A 24430-nucleotide genomic window follows, 5' to 3' on the forward strand; every position below is an offset into this window, starting at 1 on the left:
TTCTCATTCTTCACGACAAACTGATACTTGTATGAGTTTATGTTTAATGTAGAAATTTGTGAAATGGAAGAAAATCATTTGAATTTAAATATCCCTCATGTAAAGCGTTAGACTCATAATCGCATGGTTGTGATTTCGAATCCCCACTCTGCCACAGTGGCGTAGCTAGGATTTTTTTCCCGGGGGGGGGGGGCACTGAGGGGTCTTTGCTTTTTCAGGGGGGAGGGGCACCGGCCATTTTCCGGTGTGTGTCTATGTGTCCACAAGGGCGCATCCGACTTTCGCCAATAGGGGACCGGGCCAGAAATTATCTTCACCTATATCAGTCACTTCTTTGTTTTATTGTTATAAAACAACATAAACATAAAATAATCTAATAAGCCTTATAAAAAAGTGCGAGCGCGAAGCGCGAGCGATTTTTTTTACTTTAATTTTTTCCTGAAAATTTAATTTTCTGGGCAATGTTATGTGTGATCCTGAACAAGATTCGTATGTACCCTCAAGCGCGAACAGAAATTTTTATCAACTGTTCTAGCATTATCGAAAAGGGACCTGTTAAGGACTGCTTACAGTTACCCACGAAGACGGTATATATTTCAATAATGCGAGCGCGAAGCGCGAGCAATTTTTTGACATTCCGACCTAAAAAAAAGGTCATTCTAAGCACTTTTTGTATTAATTAATGGGATAGGTATGTAACTAAACAATTGATGCGAGCGCGAAGCGCAAGAGGAAGAAAATTGAGATTTTAGACCTAAAAGCGGGACACTCTATTCATATTTTGTAAGTCATAAATAGGATATAGTCAATTGGGTATCATTAATAATGCGATCGTGAAGCGTGAGCAGACAATTATTGATATTCTGATGTAAAACTGGATGCAGGCTATCGCGCATGTTTTATATTTAGACCTAAAATCTGGGCATTCTGAATACATTTGTTTAATGGAACATTATGGAATACACGTAGACAATATAAACTTGGCAAATCAAACAATGTGACCACGCAGCGTGAGCTTAAAATGCTGATATGTAGACCATAAAACGGACATTTTACAGAGCACTTAAATTTGTAAATGAAAAAAAAAATGAAAGCTCGATGTCCGAGCTAAAATATGTTTTGCATATTGACTTCAAAACTTGCTCCACATCAGCGTATTGAGCAAGATATGAATCCCATCGAACAGGCAATTATGGCGCGAAGCGCCAGCAAAAATTCTATATAGTAACATGAAAATATTTTTTTTAATTGCAAGTCTTCCCTTCACATTATTTCATTCACTCGTCTTCTTCTTCCTCTTTTTTCTTCTGTCTTTCTTTTCTTCTTTTCCTTTTTCTTTCTTCTTTCTCCCTTTTTTGCTCTGCCAATTTTTTCTGGGGGGGGGGGCACCTGGGGGGGCACACTAAATCTCAGGGGGGGCACGTGCCCCCCAGCCCCCCCCCCCCCCGTAGCTACGCCACTGCTCTGCCATTGTTTCCACTTTGATAAAAAGGGCTGAGAGCAATATCTGTCGTCTATAACGTCAGCCACCATACACGTAAAATGTTTCCTAGGTAATTGGTTACATACCAGCTTGGCATTTACCAACAAAAAGCCGTGCTGCCGAGTTACTACTGGAGTTGGCATAAACTGAAACAGAAACAGAATATCGTGTTTCCTTCGCATCATGAAAAAAATCAAAATGACACATTGATCACAAAACTAGTTAAATGAAAATAAATGTTCTTATTACCATCATCATTATTATTCTCATGATTATGATTATCGTAACTATCATTCTCATTATCATAATCATTATCATCATTTTCATTATCATTATCAATATTCCTATTTTTCTAATTTCTATTATCATTATAATTAATCCCTGTCCTGTCAACCTATGCTAACGGAAAGTACAAACAGTCGTACAAAAGTCTAGAAGAAAAGCACAGTTCAGAAAAGGCCTATCAAATACTTGGGCTGGACAATGCAGGGGGACATTCGCTATTGTCTCAAATAATACTTGATCATAGGATATTATGAGAAAGAACCCATCTGTATGCCATGCAGATATCAATACGAACTTTAACCCACATCTGCAACAGGATGTTCATTTTTACCTTCCAATCTTCTCGCCAGTACTCATGTGTTTAAAGGGTTCATATTCCCCAGCAAAAAAAAAAACAACCCGATATTGGTTATACAGGGGCGGCGCCAGGATATGTGTGAGTTTTCGCACTGTGGCGCAGAACGCTTTCGGGAACATGGAAAATACATAGTCAAATGTCCTACAAGACAATGAGAAACCATTGGTGAATTAAAAAACAGCAGATCGGTCCTGGATTCGAGAAAAACGACATAATTATTGAAAAATATTTTGTCGTCAGCTCCGAAACTCAAGCCATAACTGGTTCCGGTTCACCAAATTTCGACAAAGACCTCCCAGCTGTTCATCGTCACTTGACAGGCATTTTCAATACATCTTAAATTTGTTATGATATATGTGATTACATATTTAGACAATTGTCACGGGAAACAAACTTATGGTACGTCGAAGGTGAAAGGTACGAGCCCCACTTTTTCCAAGTTTTAGGGTTTTTAATGTACAAGCATAAAACCAACCTTATTGTAAGGATTTGGTTTCATCAGAGAATCTCCGGCAATTTTCAATGAAATGTTACCTTTCTTATATTTTTTTCGACTAAATGTTACATAACTGGTGTCTAGCTGCAATTATGGCTCAGCACATCCTCGGTGACTTGCAGGCACATGATTAGCATAAGATAAATGTTCTTCGTCACAACCCCTCAATGATTAGAAGAGCAATGCAAGACATGCAGCGTCAACTGTCAGGTACTGTGAAAGATTTGAAGGTGTTGGTGCAAAGTTAGGGGTGAATGACGTGTTCAACAGAGATTGAAGCTAGGCAGTTGATGTGTAAATGTCAGTCACTTACAAAAAGTTAAGAGAGGGGATAGGATTACATTGAAATTTTGAAGGGAAAAGTCTGATGAAACAAAAACCTTACAATAAAGTAGGTTCGTGCTTGTACATTAAAACCCCCAAACTTGGAAAAAGTAGGTTTTGTACCCTTCGCCTTTGATGGACCATAACTCTGTTTCTCGTGACAATACTTGTCTATATCACATATATCATAACAAATTTAAGATCATAATTTTAACATATTCTGCTGGTAGGTAAATTCTAAAAAAAAAAATATGTTTTCATCTATACCAGCAGCATTTTTTATTTCCCCAGAAATCCCCATTTCACTATATTTTAAGGATATTAGGAGTTCTAAAGGGAAAATGTTGCTGTGTTGGCAGTTTGGGAGGTGTGAAAGTAAGACAATTTAGTGGGTTTTTTAAATTTGTATTCTATTTGTTTAACAATGGTTAAAAGCCTGCTGTTTGGTATAAGTGTCATTAGTAAATTTATTCATAACTTCTAATTAGCCTATATCCGTTTAGTCTAATAGCCACTTGGTCTAAAAACAATTTGTTTATTATTATTATTAGACAAATTAACTGTTTATCAACCAAAGTTTATTTTTTTGACAAAGTAAATATTGACAAGTTATAGTGACGCAGCGGAAATGAGACGCTTTACTGCGTGTAAGACCAAGAGACAGCCTGATGATGGTAGACCAAATGAGTTGAAGTTGATCATATATGCTTGAAGGCCAAGAAGACCCATAAAATAACCCAAAATAATCGATGAGACTATTCTTGAGAATTAATGGTCTCCGCCAAGGTTTGCACAAGTAATAATAATATTGTATTTGCATCACGCATACACCAACCTTCTCAGGTGCTCAAGGTGCTCCTATATACCTTTTAAGTCCACCCCATCAAAAAGTTGATTTGAATAAATGGAGGAAATTTCAACAAAATCGGATGTAAAATAGGAAAGTGATGAAATTTTAAAGTTTTCCTTAATTTCACAAAACAGATATATTTACATCCTGGTCGGTATGTAAATGAGGAGACCGATGACGTCATCCACTCACTATTTCTTTTGTATTTTATATTATGAAATATGAAATATTCTAATATTCTCCTCATTGTCAAGTGAAACAACAATTACTTTCTCCCTGAACATGTGGAATTAGCATTGTTTTATACTATATGGTTCAGTTAACTTGGTCCTTATTGTCAAATCTGTAAAAAGTAAAATATCGTATAATTCAAACAATAAAAAAACAAAAGAAATAGTGAGTGAGGGGTATCATCGACTGTCTCATTTGCATATAACTGTGTTGTGCATATCATTGTTTTGTGAAAAAATAAGCGAAACTTAAAAATGTCATAACTTTATTTTACTCCCGATTTTGATGACATTTGCAGCGTTATTCGAGTTTGATTTTTCTCTATTTATTCAAATCAGCATTTTTCTGGGGTGGATGTTACCTTTAAGCTCGTCTACCGATTCCGATGCTCACATATTTTTTAGGAATCATTTCCCGCCGGTACCCATTTGCCTCACCTGGGTTGAGTGCAGTACATTGTAGATTAATTTTCTTGAAGGAATGACGACATGGCTGCGATTCAACCCTCTGTTTCAAAGTCTGGAGACTAATCCACTGTGCCAAAACGCTCCAAGTAGTCAATAAGCTATAGAAATTGAAAACAATCTTATGGGTTTGAGCAACTCTTCGTAAGATGGAACCCCTAGTAATAACAATTATAATCATCATGATGTTCCGCCTTTATTTATCGCTTAATACATTGGAACGACATCTCTAAGCTCTTTACATATTTCTAGCTTCCACTTTTTCCGCTCTTTGGGAGCATTCCAACTCCATTGCTAGCCCATACTACATTACAGGCTTTCGCATCCAACCGAGCTAATCATTTAACACATTGGTACAGAGTGGCAAAGTGTTGAATTGCTTCTTGCCAAAGGACTCTAGATCGCAGACGTTTAAAAAGCATATATAAACGACATCTTCATATACAATCACATTTTGGTCTACATCTGCAAAAAAGCTCTTGTGCGTGAAATCCATTGAAGTGACAGTCGCGCTTTTGTGTTTGATTCATTTAAGCTTCTTTCTCCCTAAAAAGTTGTAAATATATACATATCAATTTGCATATTCTGCTGGTAGTTGAGTTTTGTAATATAGAATTAACCAATCATAAAGTATTTAAAACGTTGTTTAATACTAATATACTGGCAATAAAATTGATGATTTTGTTTATCCAAAATGTTAGAGACTATTTCATATTTGCTCACTAAATATCCTTATCATGAAAGGTGCAGCCCAAAATCAGGTCACTCTTAATGGTGCCAAATGGCAATTTTGCCCATACTTTCACTCTTCACTTGCAACTATGCATGTTTCAGAAAGGACAGCAGGGTCCCATTTCATTAAAAAAAAAGTACATATGATAACAAATCTTGCTGGAATGTCAACTACTACCATGGCAACAGTGAAAATTCTGCTTCCTGATTGGTTCTTCCAGAAAGTTGATATTGTAGCAAGGGTCGTTGTTTTAGCAATTTGTTTAATGAAATTGGGCCTCAGGTGTTCCCTATGGGATGGCATTCAGGGGCACTGGCACTTGTGGGGGGGGGGCTACATGTGATGTAAAATTTTTCTCAATTCGATTATATTACACGAATATTGTATATAGTTACACAAACTAGATCTCTCGTTTTTATCGGCCTGCTCACATTCTTTCGTCCGTTTTCTCCCACTTTTTCTATTTCTTCACTACTTTGAAACAAAAGTCATAGGAGGAGGTCGTCCCCTGCCCCTCCCCTTGTTGCGCCGACCCTGGTCACATTGGTAAAAGTGCAAAGTTGAACATGTTTTCTTACATTATTATGTTAATAATGGGACTTTCTTTATTCATTTTCCAGATGGTTTCCGGAGATGGTTTGCATACTGAATGTACCTAAACATCAACAGAAATAGATCACAATTTGGCATAAATAATAAGTAATACATAAACCCCTTAAATTGTTATCTGACGGTATACTAATGCTGGCCGGATAACTGTAAAATATTACAACTATATCCCGAGACTGATGGACAAAGAGGATCTGAAGATGCTAATGCCATGTGGATCTCGTTTTATGACTTGGTGGGCGCTTCAGGAAGCGTGGGCTTCCGACAGCCTACATGATATTAGTCGAAAACTTGACATTGCCAGTTGTACATGTATATACTCTGTACATATTGGTTCGTCTCACTACAGCTGCTCAGCCTCGTTTTGGGACATTTTCCAGTGGATATGAAGTTCAGATCAGAGAATTCGAATAATTCTTATGATGAAATATTTAATATTCAAATGATAAGAAAACTTGTATCGATCGGTTCACACTTGGTTGACATGGTTGAGTTGGGGAGTAATGTCTATTTGGGATTCACATCTATGCAATAAGGACACTGATTGGGATGTCCATGTCGCAGGCGCATGACCATGTTGACGGGGGAGGGGGCTATATCCCTGGTGTATTCATTTTGACTAGGGTGGCATAGGACCATGGCTAAAACAGAATTGAAGCTGTTCTATATCTGAGTGGAATGTCATGAAAAACCATCGACACAGAGTGCCATAGCCTTCTTTGGCTGCTCTCACAAGTAGGCCAAGAGTTCCATCAGGACATGATGACGATTGACGCAGATTTTCTTTTCAAATCCCTAATAACACACCTTTCCTTTATTCTAGCCATAATGCCCATCCTACCTGCTTTATCCTGAATTACCTACCTAATACAGAAATGATCATGAAATGAACTTTGTGACACAATTTAGAGAAAGGAACATGAATAAATAGAACTTATCTTATCTTTAAAATATCCGATTTTAATAGCACCTGGCATCGGAACGAGACATCACGGTCTCCAAGCCCTGTACAGATATATTTAAAAATGAAAATCGTGTCAATTTTCGAATACTTGTATCATAAATAAATGTGAGTAGCTTATGCTTTATAGACTAATCTCCGAGGAAACAAATCGAATTAAAATGATTTTGGCAAGTCTGCATAAGCCTACCAATTTCTTGGTAAATATGTTTGATACACACAAAGATTATGCCCTTTCCTTGAACATGTTGAATATCGCTAACACGATTTTTTTTTCTTCATGTATACGTAACTTTTCATTTTGACCCGGAAACAACAATTCCTCATTAATTCCTACCCTATATTTATTATATTGAGAATAGACTCAACTTTTGTAAACAAACAAAGTCTCGTTGCCATGAACATGATGAAACCAGGAAAAAAGTCCTGGTATCCTCAAGAAAATTTATCATCTTATACATATATAAAGGAATCGTTTATCTTAACATGACATGACGTTGATGGCTTGCCAGACTTAGATTGGAAAGCCAAGTGCGGGGGCTTGAAAATAGAGGAAAAAGCCAAATTTTCAAGTATACGATAGACAAGTAGTTTATCGAATGAATATTACAATTTGAAAAAGTGCGTTGGGCAATTCCTGATAAATTTCTTATCAGCGTGTCTGGTTATTTTTCCACTCCACCTCCCCTATCTCTTAAAATACCGTGGGGCAATATGTCTTTTAATGATAACTAAAATTATAATTTCTTTCGAGCATAATGTGTTTTGTTCAATTGTCATAATAGCTGTAGGCCTATACTTTTTGTGTGTATCGGGGTTAACGGTGCACTCTAAATTTCATGGAATGAAATGAATCCATGACGGTCGTTGTGATTACTTTAGTGAAGAGCTGAATTCTAGATTTAAATTTAATCTTTTAAGGTTTGAATGTAAAGCTTAAAGATCCGAAATGAGCTTTGAAATACATATATATTATTCAAACTAATCCAGACTTAAATTGCAATTTGTAGGCAAAATGCATCATGGTACACGCTAATTATTTATTACATTGGATCAAGCAAGGAGGAGTGTCGTTGATGGGTCGAAATACAATTCTATCATTTGATTTAAAAACAGCTTAAGATTTTAATCAATTAAAGGAATAGTCATCGACCCAACAATTTTACGAATACAAAGGGACTTGTTTTCAGCTTTATGAGAAATGGTGTCTATACCATTAAGGAATATATTACGAAGGAGAATAGAAAATGAAAATAACGTTACACTCTTAATTGCATCCAAGTGCAAAACAGAAACTTTTCCCTTTAAAAGGGAATTAAAAAGGGAACAATAGGACTCATACCATCGTGAGTTTTTTTTCGAATTATTTCCTTAATTGATAATAAATCATTTAATTACCTCGCTTCACAGCAATCGCACATTTCCTATACTTGTATATAATGTAGTAATATTCAAAGAAAAATTATATGAAATATGATTAATGAATAATATGAAACATAATTTCATGTTTCCCGCGTGGGTTTCTTAGTACGTTCAAGTCCCTAAGAGAGTCTTCTTATGAAGAGTATCCGATCATAAGTACACAGCATGCTTTCCGGAGGAAGCGTCAGAAGCCAATGGAAATATTATATCCTGATAATTTGACAAATATTTTCTGGAGCATGAAAATAACAGTCTCATAACGCGTAATTGAGGGGAAATATGATAATGCAATTAAAAATTGGGCAGCAACGATTTCGACATGCTTATCAAGAAAATAGGGTAAACATTCGATACTAATTCAAATCACTTCCGTTACTCAGTGATATCTATTAAGGCGGTAGACTCTTAAGGTAAAATCCACGAAAACAATAAGTTGATTTGAATGCAAAGACGAAAAAAAGCGTAATACTGATGATATCATCATATTGGATTTAGTATGACAAAAAAGTTATGACATAACAAATTTCGTTATGTGACATATCATATAACTTTATTCAAAAATTTTTATGACACAAATAAGCTCTTGATTTGATCATAAGAATATAAGAATTTAAAAGTAAATCTAACCATGTTTGACGGTTTAAGGGTAGGAATATTTTTTTTTATAAATGATCATATAGGTGTAAGTGTGACGTCATCGGTCCCTCATTAATAATCATCGTAATACTGTTTTGTAAAACTAAGTAAAACTTAAAAGTGTTTTCATTTTTTTTCTAAATTTACATCAGATTTTGATGTATTTTTTTAGCATTTTGCTGGTTTGCCACGTAAAAAAAAATATCGAGTTACAAAAAATGGCATTTCCTTTTATGCAGCAAAACATCATTGGAGAAGAAGAGTTGAAATTAGAACCCCGGCCCTCCAAGTAAATCAAATTGCATTGATACCTACAAAGATTACATGATACAACATATATAGTTTGATTTGCAAATATATGAAAAAGATGTTACATTACATAAAATAGTAAAATGATATACTCTGCATTCAGAAATATAAATTATTTATGCAATATGAAGTAAACATTTGTATTCGTCCTGATACAAATATAAAAGGCGTCTTTCGGTAGAATTGATTTATTCAACCCTTATTATCATGGTTGATGTGAAAAACAAGCGAGAAGGCAATTGGTTTGAGATGTTCGGAAACGATCGTCTTTCCTTATTATCCGATTTGTAGGTGGACAAGGAATTGGAGGTCACAGTCCATTCCAATATTTCCAACATTAAAGGGGAAGCTCAACTTGGTAAAAAGTTTATTGTAAAAAAAACAGAAAATATAAAAGATATTGGTGAAGGTTTGGGGAAAATCCTTCAAATTATAACTTTCTCATTGGGGATTGACCTTGATATACCGGTTACACTTCGTAATTCCGAAGCTTCGTAATTCCGAAGGTTCTTTATTCCGAAGGTTCGTATTTCCGAAACACGTAAATTGCCTATACCTCGATGTTCGTTAATCCGAAAACGAAAAAGGGTTCGTTAATCCGAACATTTGTGGCGTTATTCCGACGGTTCGTTATTCCGAAGGTTCGATAATCCGAAAACGAAATAAGGTTCGTTGTTCCGAAGGTTCGATAATCCGAAAACGAAATAAGGTTCGTTGTTCCGAAGGTTCGTTAATCCGAAAACGAAATAAGGTTCGTTGTTCCGAAGGTTCGTTAATCCGAAAACGAAATAAGGTTCGTTGTTCCGAAGGTTCGTTAATCCGAAAACAAAATAAGGTTCGTTTTTCCGAAGGTTCGTTAATCCGAAAACGAAATAAGGTTCGTTAATCCGAAAACGAAATAAGGTTCGTTAATCCGAAAACGAAATAAGGTTCGTTAATCCGAAAACAAAATAAGGTTCGTTAATCCGAAAAATGAAAACCGGGAAAGCAGAGGCAAGGGGGCGGGGGACACTGTTGCCGTTCAATTGTTATGAGGATGGGAAGGCAAGGGCGGACGAACGAATTTTCGTTTGGGGGGTAAAGCCAAAAAATGAAACTCATACGTCAAAATTGACACTTTGGTGATATTTTCCCCTTAAGATTATCATCTGCTTGAAGTCATTGTGTTTGATAGTGATTAAGTAGAGAAAAACCTTTTTTGAAGTGATTTCTTTTTATGGCAAAACGTATATTTAGGCTTTATTTTTCGGGAGGTGTAATGAGCGAGCGGCTTGGTAAAATAAATTCAAAGGTGAAGTTGTAAAACGTTTTGGGGGGTCAATTATTCTTAAAATGGCATAATTGCGAGGTGTTGCGAGCGTGAATCACAAGCTAAAACTTTAGGGTATTTCAATAAAAAATGAAAATAGGTTTTTAAAAATCCGAGCAGATTTCTGCTGTCATTAAAAAGATGTGCATCTAACTAAAAAATTAACACGAGCGCAAAACGCAGCTTAAACATACTGACCAGAAAAGGAACCTGTTAAAGAAAGCATTTAGTGACCTCTTTAGGATGCATATTTCACCAATCGAATGAGAGTGCGAAGCGCAAGCTGAAAATTTGCAATATTCCAGCCTGAAAACTTAACTTGTATACTTTAAAAAGAGTATATTTAATTTCGAGAAAACACGAAAAACCGCATATTTATTTTTGAAAAAGGAACTTTCTCATTTTGGAAAATATTCATTTCCCTGTTTTTTATTTCATTTTGGGGGTGCAAGTGCCCCCTGCCTCCCTCCCGGCGGATCCAACTTTCGTCAAATAGGGGGGGGGCAACATTTTTTTCAGCCACATTTTCCTCGATCGGCAGCTTAAAGTTGATTTTTGTTTGTTTCTTTGAAAGGGTAGTCCTAACAGTCAATAATTAGCTTTATACTTATAAAATAAAGTAAATATGTAATAACATGATAAACCCTTTTTAAATAATACGAGCGCGAGCTATATATTTTTTTTAATATGATAGGCAATATGTTTGTGATCTTCAAAACGAAATGCCTATGTAACTAACTTTAGATAATAACTGCGAGCAAGGTCGCAAACAGAAATTTTAAATATATAAGCTCTGACCTGATCTAAAGGGGACATTTGAAGAATTTTTTGCAGTTAGCCATGAAGACGATGCGTGTTTCAACCAGTGGCAGCGGAATATAATTCCTTGGGGGGGGGGGGCAAAGCCAAAAAAGGGACCAATAGGGGCAATTTGGTGCAAACGTATATTTTCACCATGAGATTATATCATCTGTGCAAAGAGGTTGTGTGTTTTGTAGTAATTGAATTGAGCCAAAAAAATTTAAGTGATCACTGATTGATAAATTATATATTTACGTTTCATTTCTGCGAGCGTAGCGAGCAAGCGGTTGGGGGGGAAAGAAATCAAATCTGAAGATGTAAAATTCGCCTTTTTGGTCAATTACTGTTAACAAGAATGCTTAGAATGTCCAGTTTTCAGGTTGAAAATCGGAAAATTTTGGCTCACGTTTCTCGCTCGCATCAAGTATTGTTTATTGAGGAACTCATTCTATTTCTGGTTACAAAAAATATAAAATGTCCAGTTTTCAGGTGGAATGTCACAAATTTCAAGCTTGCGGTTCGCGCTCTCATTTCGTGAGATATATATTCTATTCATGAGTTACTAAATGCAGTCCTTATAAGATTACTTATGTCACTATATAAACAAATTACAGCTCGCCCTCGAGGTAATTCTTTAGAAAGATACACATCTCATCTTTCTGCTCAGAATGTTTAAGTTCACGTCTTGTTACATGAAATGTTTACTAGTTTGAGCTTGCGATTCGCGCTTTCAACATCTCACAAGGATTATTATTATAGTATTATTTTTATTTTTATTACCAGCAGAAGCTGTTATTAAAAATGACATCCCCTCCAATACAAATCCTATTATCTAGAGGTTACTCGCACGCGACCAACACACTTGATCCCCTGCATCTTTAAACCATTTGCTTAGGCAGCAATTGATCAGATAAAATCGAAATTAGCCTATGCTTGATCAGGGCGCCTATTCTTAATGAAATACATGCTTTTGGCCACAACACATGCATGTATCATCGATCGTCATTGCATAATATCGTGTAATCTTGTAATGACAACACCGTTTTTGTTACCAAAATGAATAATTTTTCATTTTCGGAAATACGAACCTTATTTAATTTTCGGATTAACGAACCTTATTTCGTTTTCGGATTAACGAACCTTCGGAATTACGAACCTTATTTCGTTTTCGGATTAACGAACCTTATTTCGTTTTCGGATTAACGAACCTTATTTCGTTTTCGGATTAACGAACCTTATTTCGTTTTCGGATTGACGAACCTTCGGAATTACGAACCTCATTTTGTTTTCGGATTAACGAACCTTCGGAATTACGAACCCTATTTCGTTTTCGGATTAACGAACCTTCGGAATTACGAACCTTATTTCGTTTTCGGATTGACGAACCTTCGGAATTACGAACCTTATTTCGTTTTCGGATTGACGAACCTTCGGAATTACGAACCTTATTGCGTTTTCGGATTGACGAACCTTCGGAAATACGAACCTTCGGAATAACCGAACCTTCGGAATTACGAAGCTTCGGAATTACGAATGTATGCGGATATGGTTATATGGCCTTTGTCAATCCCATTCAAATTTTTATGTTATTATGTTTTTATATTGTAGCTATTTATATTTGCATTGTAACTATGTATGTATGCATTTTTATTTTACTGCTATCTGTATGGTTTTTTCATTCAACTTGTGGAAAATATATTGAATTGAATAAAAAAACGTTATTAGAATTTTAATTCATGACGTCATATATATGCGAGCACTTTTCGAACATATTGTACGGTAAAAAGTGAATGATATGTCATTTTCTCCAAAACGGAAATTGGTGTTTATTGTACCGTCAGTATAGACATAGACATAGACATATTTTTTCACACCCACTAATGAAAATACAAAGAACCATTAGACATATTAAATTTATGCTTTTTATAATACATTGGACATCTACTCATCGTGTATGACGTCACAAATCAAAATTCTCATCGGCTTTCTTAATCTTTGATGGAATTTTCTTAAACCTTCACCAATGTTTTTTTTAATTTTTTTATTTATTCTACTCCGAAGTGAAACACTTTTCCTTCCCCTTTCAAAATCACTTATGGTACATTACAATGATTTTTTTTTTTCGGACCACCATAACAAAGGACTCTACAATTCCTGAAAACTAGTTTGAAGACTTGGACCACCAAGCTATCGTTTGGATTCCTAATACAAACCTTTATTATTGAACTTGCAGTAGAATTAACCCCCAAATATGTTATCTAGAATATTTGTCGCCTGAATTTGACCAAATGTTATTTGGGCATATCCTTTTTGCCAAGGTCACGAAACCTAAACTTAAAGAATGGGTCATTGGATTTATGAAATCTTCTTTATTTCCTTGTTCAGTTATTTATGCATCAAATAATCGAAGTGGAAACGTCTGATTTTGTTATGTCTTTAAGGGGTGTTGCAAGAAAATATTTGCAATTAATTGCAAATATTCTGTTGCAATCTTATCATTATTAGATGAATTTTAGGTATAGCAAATCAGATTACACTCCTTGTTTCAAGAAGCAAATCAGCAATCAATCCAAAATTTACAATTAATTGCAAGACATATGATTGATTAAGGGACTGCAAATAGACTTGAAATTGATCGCAATATTCTTGCAATGCACCATAAATCTGATTCAAGTCTAGATTCAATTCTTATACGGCTTTATTTTCTTCAGTGTTTTATAATTATATGAACAAACTTTCAAATAAACATGATGAATTTTTTGATCTGATGATGAATATGACAGGAAATAATTTTGAAAATGCACTTCTTGGTAAAAAGCATGATTTGAACGCACTATAATCAGTGGGAAAACGCATTTTCCGTGACGGCTGTGTCGAAATAAGCTTTACCTCGAGAACCGTGTACCTTATCATTACAAAAAGTCGATGGGGGGGGGGGGTGGGCAGCCAAATATCTTCATAGGGGTAGGTAAGAAAATACTGCCGGAAACAATGTCATTAATAAAGAAGGTTTTTTATATCACTGTACCATGTTAACAAGACCAGAGGACGTGGTTGGGCGTGTCTACCCAACCGATCAAAATGATGACGCCATGATATTTCATAACGATCGTCTGGTTCCAAACGGGAAATCCTTGCTTCAGGTATTTATTACTGGTCAATATCCGAGGACTTGTGTATTTTTTACTTTTATTTATTCACCATGTTAAATGACCGTTTGGACATGAGGACACAATATGAATAATCATTTAAAACATTTTGAACACAGTAAACTAGCTATACTGATCCATTGAAAGGAACATGTGATATAAAAGAAGAAATGTTGTAGCTGTTGTTAAATCCCTTTAGAATATTATGACAAAGAAAATGTGGAGATTACCTGAATATCATATTACATTATCACATATCATATATATATACCTCTACTACTATAACTACTACTACTACTACTACTACTACTACTCCTACTACTACTACTGCTGCTGCTACTACTACTCTACTCCTGTTTATACTAATATACGTCATAATAATATTATACTTATATTTCGTCAAAGTTAACATTATCCTGAACGTTTTTTTTACAAGTAGGCCTAATGTCATCATTTCATAGTTATAATAGTATTTTAAAAATTGTTTATCTAATCATTATTATCATCGTCGTCTTTACCGTAATCATAATAACAAACATTATCAGTATCATCCTAGCCCTCAATAGCTAGTAAAATCGAAGAAAGATAATTGCATCAGTTTCTTCTTTTTGTATAAAGCGCAAATATAATTTATCAAAACAATTGCCATAAAAAAAGCATTCAGCCTGTATTTCAATCAACATGTACATTATTATCTACGAGGAACCAGTTGGCATGGTTACGACGCAACACTTTGGTACTGTATAAATACATCACGGATTTCTATTTGTCTTTTTACCCCTACACTACCCCTCTCTTCTCCGTTTGTAACCGTTTGCAATTGCCATGAATCCATATTCGGAGTCATGTAAAGTCATCGTCTGCATGCAGCCTACTATCTCGTGTTTTTCAAATTACACGAAAACTGCCTTTCCAAAGCTGCTTTTTAACGTAATTTTTTTCTCAAGTACTGTAACACATATTGCGGGATACAGTTCTATTAGCGATTTATTAAGATTTCCTATTTTGCCTATTATATTGCAAAGATTAATAACGAATATAGATGTATCTGTATGAAATTGATACTACTTTGGCTTGTTTGATCATCGCTTTTTGTTGTATTCTTCGTAGTTGTTTTTTAAAATTTTATTCCAAATCAACTTGATTTTGGATGAACTTCAATTTGTTATACATTTTATAGGCCTACAGAACGTAGGCTAAACTAAATACCTTTCAAAGGATCCGGGAAGTTATATTGCAACTTAAACATACAACTTACATAAATTGTTTACTCAATCCTATGGTAAGTTCCCCTCATAAAGTTAACAGCAAGGGGAGGAACACACGAAAATTGTATTTGTCTTCTAATACATGTAATAATAAGAAATAGGGAGTTTCCCTCCATCTCGATCCGTGGACACGTTCTACTGAAACATTATACAACGCACGCCCCTTAACCTCTGACTCCAGAGTGATCGCCTTCAAATGGGAAAACCTTTCATCTGATTCTTTTTAGAGCAGGGAAATGGGAGATCCCTGACTAGACCACTTTTTTATTGATTTTGTAAGAAATACTGTTACGATACTTATTTAGTTTGTGAGTATAAAATGTGACAGGTTACAGTGCTATGTAATACAGAAAAAACGTCCTACTTTGGGATGGTTTGGTTTTCGTTACCATTTAATCAAAAGTTAAAAGGGTAGGCCTATAAAACATGAAAAGTTATAACGTGAACACAAATTTAATAAATGAAATAGCATAGGACACTTCCTGATGTTCCAAAGAAAATGCAATGAAAGAAATGACATAATATAAACAAAATCGAAATTTACTTAAATAACCGATATCATTTAAGACTGTTTAGCACGTTTCGTACTTTCTGGCATAATTCTGTAAATAATCTGGCAAGCAAAAATATAAATGATAAGAGTTCAAAGGTCACCATAATCTGCTACATTGCCTCATATTTTTTAAGCAAACGAAAATAACAATAATAGAAATTACCCCCCAAAAAGAAAAAAAAAATAGTCGTCACTTAAATTACCCCTCCCCCTCGTGGCGTGGAGGTGGCACATTTTTTTTTTCAGTTTATTTTTCCAAGGAGAAAATATCACATCGCCGCGGGGGGGGGGGTCTCCGTGACCGGAATTAGTTCGATCTCATGACTTGCGTCCAAATAATAAAGTCCATACGTTGTGATGCTCTTTAATGTCAACTTTGCATTGTTTCATTTGCACGTACAACCCTTTCTTCATGTTCTTGCACACAAAGCATATGCTTTCACCATACTTCCTGGGGAATATTGTAGTAATGAGCTTCCTAGCCACTCGCAGACCGTCCATAGAAACATTAGCTCTGTCAAATCAGTATGGGATCGTGACGGTATGTTACGTGAGCAGTTGTTAAAGGACAAGTCCACCCCAACAAAAAGTTGATTTGAATAAAAAGAAAAGAAAAATTCAACAAACATAACACTGTCATTATCATCAAAATCGGATGTAGAATAGGAAAGTTATGACATTTTAAAGTTCTTCTTAATTTCACAAAACAGTTATAATATGCACATTCTAGTCGGTATGCAAATGAGTAGACTGATGTCGTCATCCACTCACCATTTCTTTTGTATCTTATTATATGAAATACGGAATATTCTAATTTTCTCTTCATGGTAAGGTGAAAGAAATTTATATTTTTGCCTGAATATGTGGAATTTTCAATGTTTAAACATTTTATGGTTCAGTCAAGTTAGTCCTTAATGTCAATTTTGTAAAAATTGAAATATTGTATAATTCAAACAATAAAAAACAAAAGAAATAGTGAGCGAGGGAAATCATCGACTGTCTCATTTGCATACCACTTTGTGAAAAACAAGCAACATTTAAAAATGTCATAACTTTCTTATTTTACATCCGATTTTGATGGAATTTTCAGCGTTATGCTAGTTTGATTTTTCTCTATTTATTCAAATAAACATTTTTTCTGGGGTGGACTTGACCATTAACATGGTTATAATAAATAAAGAATATTGTTGGAGCTTGCTAAACTTCCTGGTGACTTGGAAAAAATTTGAAGATTGAGATGCAATTTACTTGCGAACCATAACTACGGCATACATCATGGACGAAAATAAATGTTGTTTTTTTTTATACACAATCATTCTCACATTTTCAGTCCTTACAAAAAGAGAATAACGCAATATTTCATTTCCCAATATCAGGAATGCTTTATGAATATCGTAATAAAAAAAATACCCTCAAGCATCATAATTATTGCACATGTGTGTATAAAAGATCACACATTTTGATAGGAGTCTCTCTTATTGCAAACTATGAGGTAGTTTTCAAATATAGGAAAATCAATGGGAATTTGCGAATAGATGTTTAACCACAGAGCTATAATAGTTCCATGGTCTAACCATCAACCATCTTGTGCCAAATGACCGGTATCCCCCGCCCCCCCCCCCCCCGCCTTATCCTAATCTGTCCCTGGCAACGAGGTCCGAGGTTCGAATCTCATAGCTAAACTAACGTCTCTGTGCAAGATGGCCCTACTAACTGACTAATCTACACATACCATTTTCCGCATGTGCAAAGTGGAACTTAAAAGGGAATTGAAGTCCATTTCCCCGAACATTAATTGGTCAAGCTTTTAAAAAATACAATACAGTTCAGCAAACTTTACAAAGATTGGGAGGAGTTTCAATCAAACACAAATGAGACGATCGCGACTAGAGGGTCAATATCTATGCGATTCGCAAATAAAATTCTAACAGCGTGCAAGTTAATGATTAAACCCTCTCTGCACGCCATATCAAAATATAATAGTTTTGGAAAGGTCAGATTATTTTGTTTTCACGAACTGAAGAAGGGCCTACAGTATTATACTTTTTTGATAATTATGTTATTCTAAGTTACTAAGTTACCGTTATCATACTAAATTACTTGCATGTAAGGCAAGATACATACGCACCCACAATCCCAACACGCATGTGTGACGGTGAATGTGTCTGTGTGTGTGTATATACCAAAACTGACCCCGGTTTAAAATTGACCAGAGTCCCTTTCCTTTAAAAATGGTCACACCACAAGGTGTTAAAAATGTAACCTAGAGTTTTAACACAGCGCCAAAGATATTCCAAACAGGAGGTTTACCCTGACAAAACGTGTAAAAATAGCAGCCCCCCAAAGAAAAAAAAAATAATAATAAAATACTGGTGAATTAAGGTTTGAGGAAAATCCATCAAAGATTTAAACAGTTAAGAAATTTAAGTTTTTGATTTTTTATGTCAAATGCGAGGAGCTTTCCATGTATCGTGAATTGAAAAAAAAAATCAAATGTCATTTTCTCCAAAAAAAAAATACTTTTACTTTACCTTCAGTATATCAACATAATTTTTTTTAACATCCGCCCCTGGAAGACGATAAAAAATGAAATGTAGATTTCTTTTATATTACATAACATATGGGGCAGCTGCTCGTCTATGACGTCACAAATTAAAATATTAAAATTATAATAACTTTCTTAATGTTTGATGTATTTTCTTCAAACCTAAACCAATCTTTTTAATCCTATTTGTCTGGGGTTTTTTTACAATAAACTTTTTTTTGTATCTAGCACAATGGTTTAAGTTGTTGTAAAAAACTGGTGCTAGTGGTATTGTCTAACACCAAACACTAAGGTGTTTGCTGTGTATTGTATATTCATCGGGATCAAGTCTTCGTAATGTACGGTATAACTCCCACTTTCCTGGTATAAGAATTATCCATTGATGAGACTATGCTATTCCAGCTTGGTAGATATTGCCAGCTTGGCGCAACAGCTGACGAAAGACACACAAATTTCGCCAAAAAGTCAACAACCATGATGACGCGAAATACTCCTTTAAAGGGGGAAGTTCACCCAGGCATCAACTTGATTTTATCAAAGTAGGATATTGAGATATATTAATGAAGGTTTGGCTAAAATCGACCAAATAATTACAAAGTTATGAATTTTGTGACACCACTTGCGCCATTGTGTCATGTGCTTATATAATTTCAATAAACTGTAATTATAATGACTTATGATTATCGAATATGCTTTCTCCCTTGATGTATATATGTTCCTGATTATGACTTTAAAGATAAAATGAATTCTAATTTTCTTGGAAAGGGCATCAATCATGAAATTTGCATCAAATGGCAATCGGGAGAGCTGCTGCCATCTGACGCCCCCAAATAAAATTAAAATTCCATAACTCAGCAACTGTTGATTATTTTTTGTCATAGCTTCATCAATAATGTTCTGTGTTAACCAAGACTCAAACTGGACCCCCATCTCTTTTAAAAAGACAACAGCTGTTGAGCGGTATTAGTTTCCTATATATTTATGCTCCGATATTGTTTCAGGGGTATTTCCTGGTATGGTGGTGGTCATACATATCGCATAGGTATAAGGAAAGTATAGGCCTTATCGATTTGATAAGGAATACCATCAGATCCATGCAGGAAGCATATACGATGAATAATAATACTCAGAGGAACTGGTAGAAACTGAAACTGGGAATACATTATGTAAAGTATTTAACACTTGAAATTAAATCTGTATTAATCTTTCCCTTTGTAAAGACGATCGATGGAGTACAGATGGGGGCGCTTGCCCCCCCACCCCTCCCATAATAAACAAAGTATGACCAAGGAGAAAACAAATGAAAAAAGAAAGGAAAGAGAGAAGGGTGAAATATGATTTCATTTTCTGAATTATTTTGTCAAAGTCTAAAAAAAAATATTTTTGTAATGAAAATGTAGAATTTTTTGGTTCATTACCCCCACTGATAACGATAAACATGGACATGTAGTGGAATTTAACCGCATATGTTTTGATGCGTGTAAGATAGGCCTACATAGTGTCATTATTTCTTAGACTTTCGTGAATGAAGGGCAATATCCACATCTGATTATTTTGATGATATTCAAACCGGCACGAAAATCGGACGTAAAGCAACAAACTCAGACATGAAAAGTTTAAGCTTCGTTTATTTTCATAAAACGGTGGCAATGCACATCTTAGGCGGTATGCATGGAGGTGGAGTCGACATGCACTATTTCTTTTGTAATCCGTTACATGCAATTTTGATTTTGGTTTTACACATGTTTGATTTAAAAAAAAAAACAATAAACCATGAATCATGAAAATGGCAATTTCTACATGTTCCACGATGAATCAAATCTAGTAGGACATCATTGTAATAAAAACATGAAATATTTGATAAATCAAAATCAACAGTGCGTGCAGGACATCATCAGCACCGTAATTTGCATACCGGCTATGATGTGTGTACATGGTAAATCACTATTTTGAAGATTAAAAGGAAAAAGAAAGTATTCAAACAAAATATGAAAGAAATTAGCATAGAACTGCAAAATTCACCAAAATGGGATGTGAACTAGGTAAGTTATGGCATTTGTAAACTTTTGCTCATTTTACATCGGTATGGAAATCCTTTCAGTATGTACTGATTTTTTTTTCATGATGTTACACAATTTTAGATTCTCACTATTTCTTTAGTACAGTACTTTATTTATTTTAGTTCTGATGAATATATTGAAGTGATCTTTGTTTGATTTTCCTCGATTAATATACATTCTCTATACATTGAGGTGGACTTGACCTTTAAATCTGTACATTGTGCAATGCAAGTTTGCAACTATCAGTCATTAATTGCTTGACCCCGAAGGCCTGAACCAACTCTAGTCGGTCTGTCATATTCCAATTGACATGACATTTTGAAGTGCCCAATCATATTGCTTAAGTAATTACACATGTAATTACTTGACTTTACGGTCAAATGGAAGAGGAGGCTCCATCGTTTGTGTGTGTATATATATATATATATATATATATATATATATATATATATATATATATATATAAAAGTTCTGGAACCCCACCCACCCCCCCCCCCCAAAAAAAAAAGTAAAATAAAATACAAAATAAAGAATAATACATAATAATAAACAAAGTATGATCGGTACGTTAACCAGAAACAAAAGTTACATCTGACCAAATACTAGCCATTTACAGAATTTCAGATAAATTATACCAGCAAGTTTTATCATGAAGGCGGGGCCAATTTAAGTCCTATAAAGTAAGTCAAGGGTGTTCGGTATATACACTGTAAAAACTGCGGTGTTACAACTGACACCAATTGCTGTTAATAGAGGACCACACCCTATGGTGTTAAAATTACACCCTAGAGATTAAATATAACACCAAAGCGTGTAAATGTAACAACAAAAGGTGTTGTAATGGCACCTATAGGTGTAAAACTAACTTCACCAATTTAACACCGGTGTAAATAACTGGTGTGGTCCTCTATGTACACCGGTTAACACCACAGTTCTTGCTGTGTACTTTCCTTCACACTAAAAATGTATACATTCATTTCATTTTTTGACGATCCCTCCGAGACACTGCAAAGGGGCGTTTTTCCATTACGCCGTGTATGTGTAAATCATGTGATTTTGTATGGAATACTGTTTTCAAACAGTTTCCCCCAGTATGTTGCACATCCGATGAATAGCATTATAGGGTATAACAGATCAGATAACAAAATAGGATTTGAAATAATAAGAAATGCCTAAGAAACTGAGATTGTGGCCTAAAGTTGCATGCAAATCTAGCTAAATATCAAATAAAGAAACAATAACAAAAATATTATTACACCATGGTTTAAGAATTCCTTAAGGAACTTCCAGATAGATTAACACATTCACACTTTAAAAAGTTATAAATCCAACAGTGGATATTAATATGACAGGCTACATATTTTCGATTTCAGGCGATATATGGCCGAGATGGGGGGGGGGTCATATTCCTTTGAGGGGTCAAAATTGCCCAATGCATAAAAGTTACTAACATTCCTGACTATAGTATACGTTGCCATCCAGTGGTAACACCAATGAAATCTTTGATTGATTGGCTGTTTGGCCTATATAGCGTGAGCAAAAAAAAAATGCCAATGATGATGTCATAATCATACATGAGTTAGTAAACATATTTGTTAATCCATTTTCACTGAAATTAACTTGAGAAAATGATACTAAAATTTGTTTCTTAAACAATTAAAATGTAACTTGCTGCAAAGGTGTTTTGAAATGCATTTTAATGCAACCCTTGAAGGATTGTGACATTATCGACATCTGGATTCATTGTTCCAGCCATGCCTTAATTTGGCGCAAATCAAATTCATATCACTGAAATATGGTATCAAATCATTTGAGAGTACATATTCTTTCAGGCTATGAGAATCATGTGTCCAAGAGGTACTTAATCCTTCAATACTTGTTTTTACTCACAGTGCGACTACGAGTAACAGTACTGTTAGTTACCATTAATAACGTATAGCTTTCGCGGAACAAGGCCCAGCAAAAAACAAGAAAATCTCTCGAATAAGAAGAAAATATTAATAAATATTTACCCGTGTAAATAATGCAATTAACATAGCATGTCAAACAAACTATAAGAGGAGTTTGAATATATTATGTTAATGATATTTCAATGACTAGGTTCAATTCACCATACTCGTGCATACATTGAATCGACGCGAAACATTCATTCAATTCAAGGAGCTGGCACTTGACCGATATATGATTCAGTTTAATTAACATGATTAAGCATCTATTTTTTTTCATATTGATAATTTTCTGATATAAATTTAAGTATACACTCGAAATCAATAAGAATTAGGTTCAAAATTTGATAAATATGAAAATAGTATTTGAATCATGTGAACGAATAAGAAGGCATAAAAAACAGTTTTTGTATCGGTTGTGACTGAAAAGAACGAAAAGGCGTATCTAAGCTCCAAGGTTTCGTTTTTTCCGTCACAACCGATACAAAAACTGTTTTATATATGAAAATAAATGATAATAATAATTATTATATATATCTAAGTGGGTATCATAATTATAACTGGATATTATAACTATCATTTTGTGGATTATAATTTGCTCATGAATTCAACAATTATTTTCTAGCAAAGTTCACTTACCCCTGTCCATTGAAGCAACACTTGGAGTTCCTTTAATGTCAAACAAATGGAATGAAATATCAGTAGGTTGTCTTGATAATATATAAATACCCTAAACAAATGGCGATTTAGCTCCTCGTTTATTCAATTCCGGATTCAAGTATCTTCCAATTCTAAGTTCCAACTGCAATAGCAGCGGATGAAGAGGATCTGAGCAGTGTCACTATTACCGACGCTCATCGTCCTGACGAGTTTTCGTAGAAAAATATGGGGTCATCAACTTGAGTTTTGGATTTCATTTCTGAACAACCGCTAGAGAAAGAAGGTGGAATATGTGCCCTTTCACTTCGAGCTCTGCGTTTTCTCCCCCTCTTTCTCTTTCTCTGCCGTTCTTCCAATACCGGTTGGCCTTGACATACATGTAAGCTACATCTGGATTTTGTCTTCCTTCTCCCCTTGTGAGTTACGTGGAATATGATGGTGACAGCGTTCAAGTTGAATGTTGACTCAAGTCTAGCCTATTTCCATGCTCTAACTGGATGTATATAACGATACGTCATTTGTTATATCGGATCTCACTTCCTTGATGATATTCATAGATTTTTTGTTCATTGTCAAGATCTAATACTAAAGTACACACTGTCCTATGGGCAAACAGCTGAATCAATGACAGAGAATTGCACAGGCCTTCAAAATGTCTTCAACTCTGTCCACATCTTATCGGGGGTACGGCCACGATTCTAGTCTAATCTATAAATTGCTCTTTGAACCCCAGGCTAAAAACCTGACTCCAAACTAAAACCAATGATCTGTACCTACAGACTATCTCTATCCTCCTGAAGCAAATTTAGGAAAAAGGGTTATTCTTTGACAAAAAATGTTTATAATAGTCGGCGGAGCTCCATTCAGAGGGAAGGGGATGGGGATCTTCAGTGGCGTAACAGGCGGGAGGACAAGGGCGCAAGCTGCCCCCCCCCCGCGGATTTCACCGGGAAAAAAAAACCGGGAAAAGATAAAAGG

At 35.0% G+C, this 24430-nt stretch overlaps 1 protein-coding gene across 2 annotated transcripts in view; it reads right to left on the reverse strand.

Moving 5' to 3' along the window:
* LOC121407378 (lactosylceramide alpha-2,3-sialyltransferase-like) overlaps positions 1 to 24055 on the reverse strand; it is a 33332-nt gene extending 9277 nt beyond the window's left edge. Inside the window, exon 1 of one of the 2 annotated variants that reach the window (XM_041598427.1) lies at positions 23432 to 24055. The gene's annotated coding sequence lies outside the window, so the exon portion shown is untranslated. Of the gene's footprint in view, positions 1 to 4464; positions 4901 to 23431 lie in introns of those variants that run through there. The other variant, XM_041598428.1, reaches the window with a different exon arrangement.
* Positions 24056 to 24430: the final 375 nt, after the last annotated feature.

Source organism: Lytechinus variegatus, chromosome 2, assembly GCF_018143015.1.
Source record: "Lytechinus variegatus isolate NC3 chromosome 2, Lvar_3.0, whole genome shotgun sequence".
Taxonomy (NCBI): domain Eukaryota; kingdom Metazoa; phylum Echinodermata; class Echinoidea; order Temnopleuroida; family Toxopneustidae; genus Lytechinus; species Lytechinus variegatus.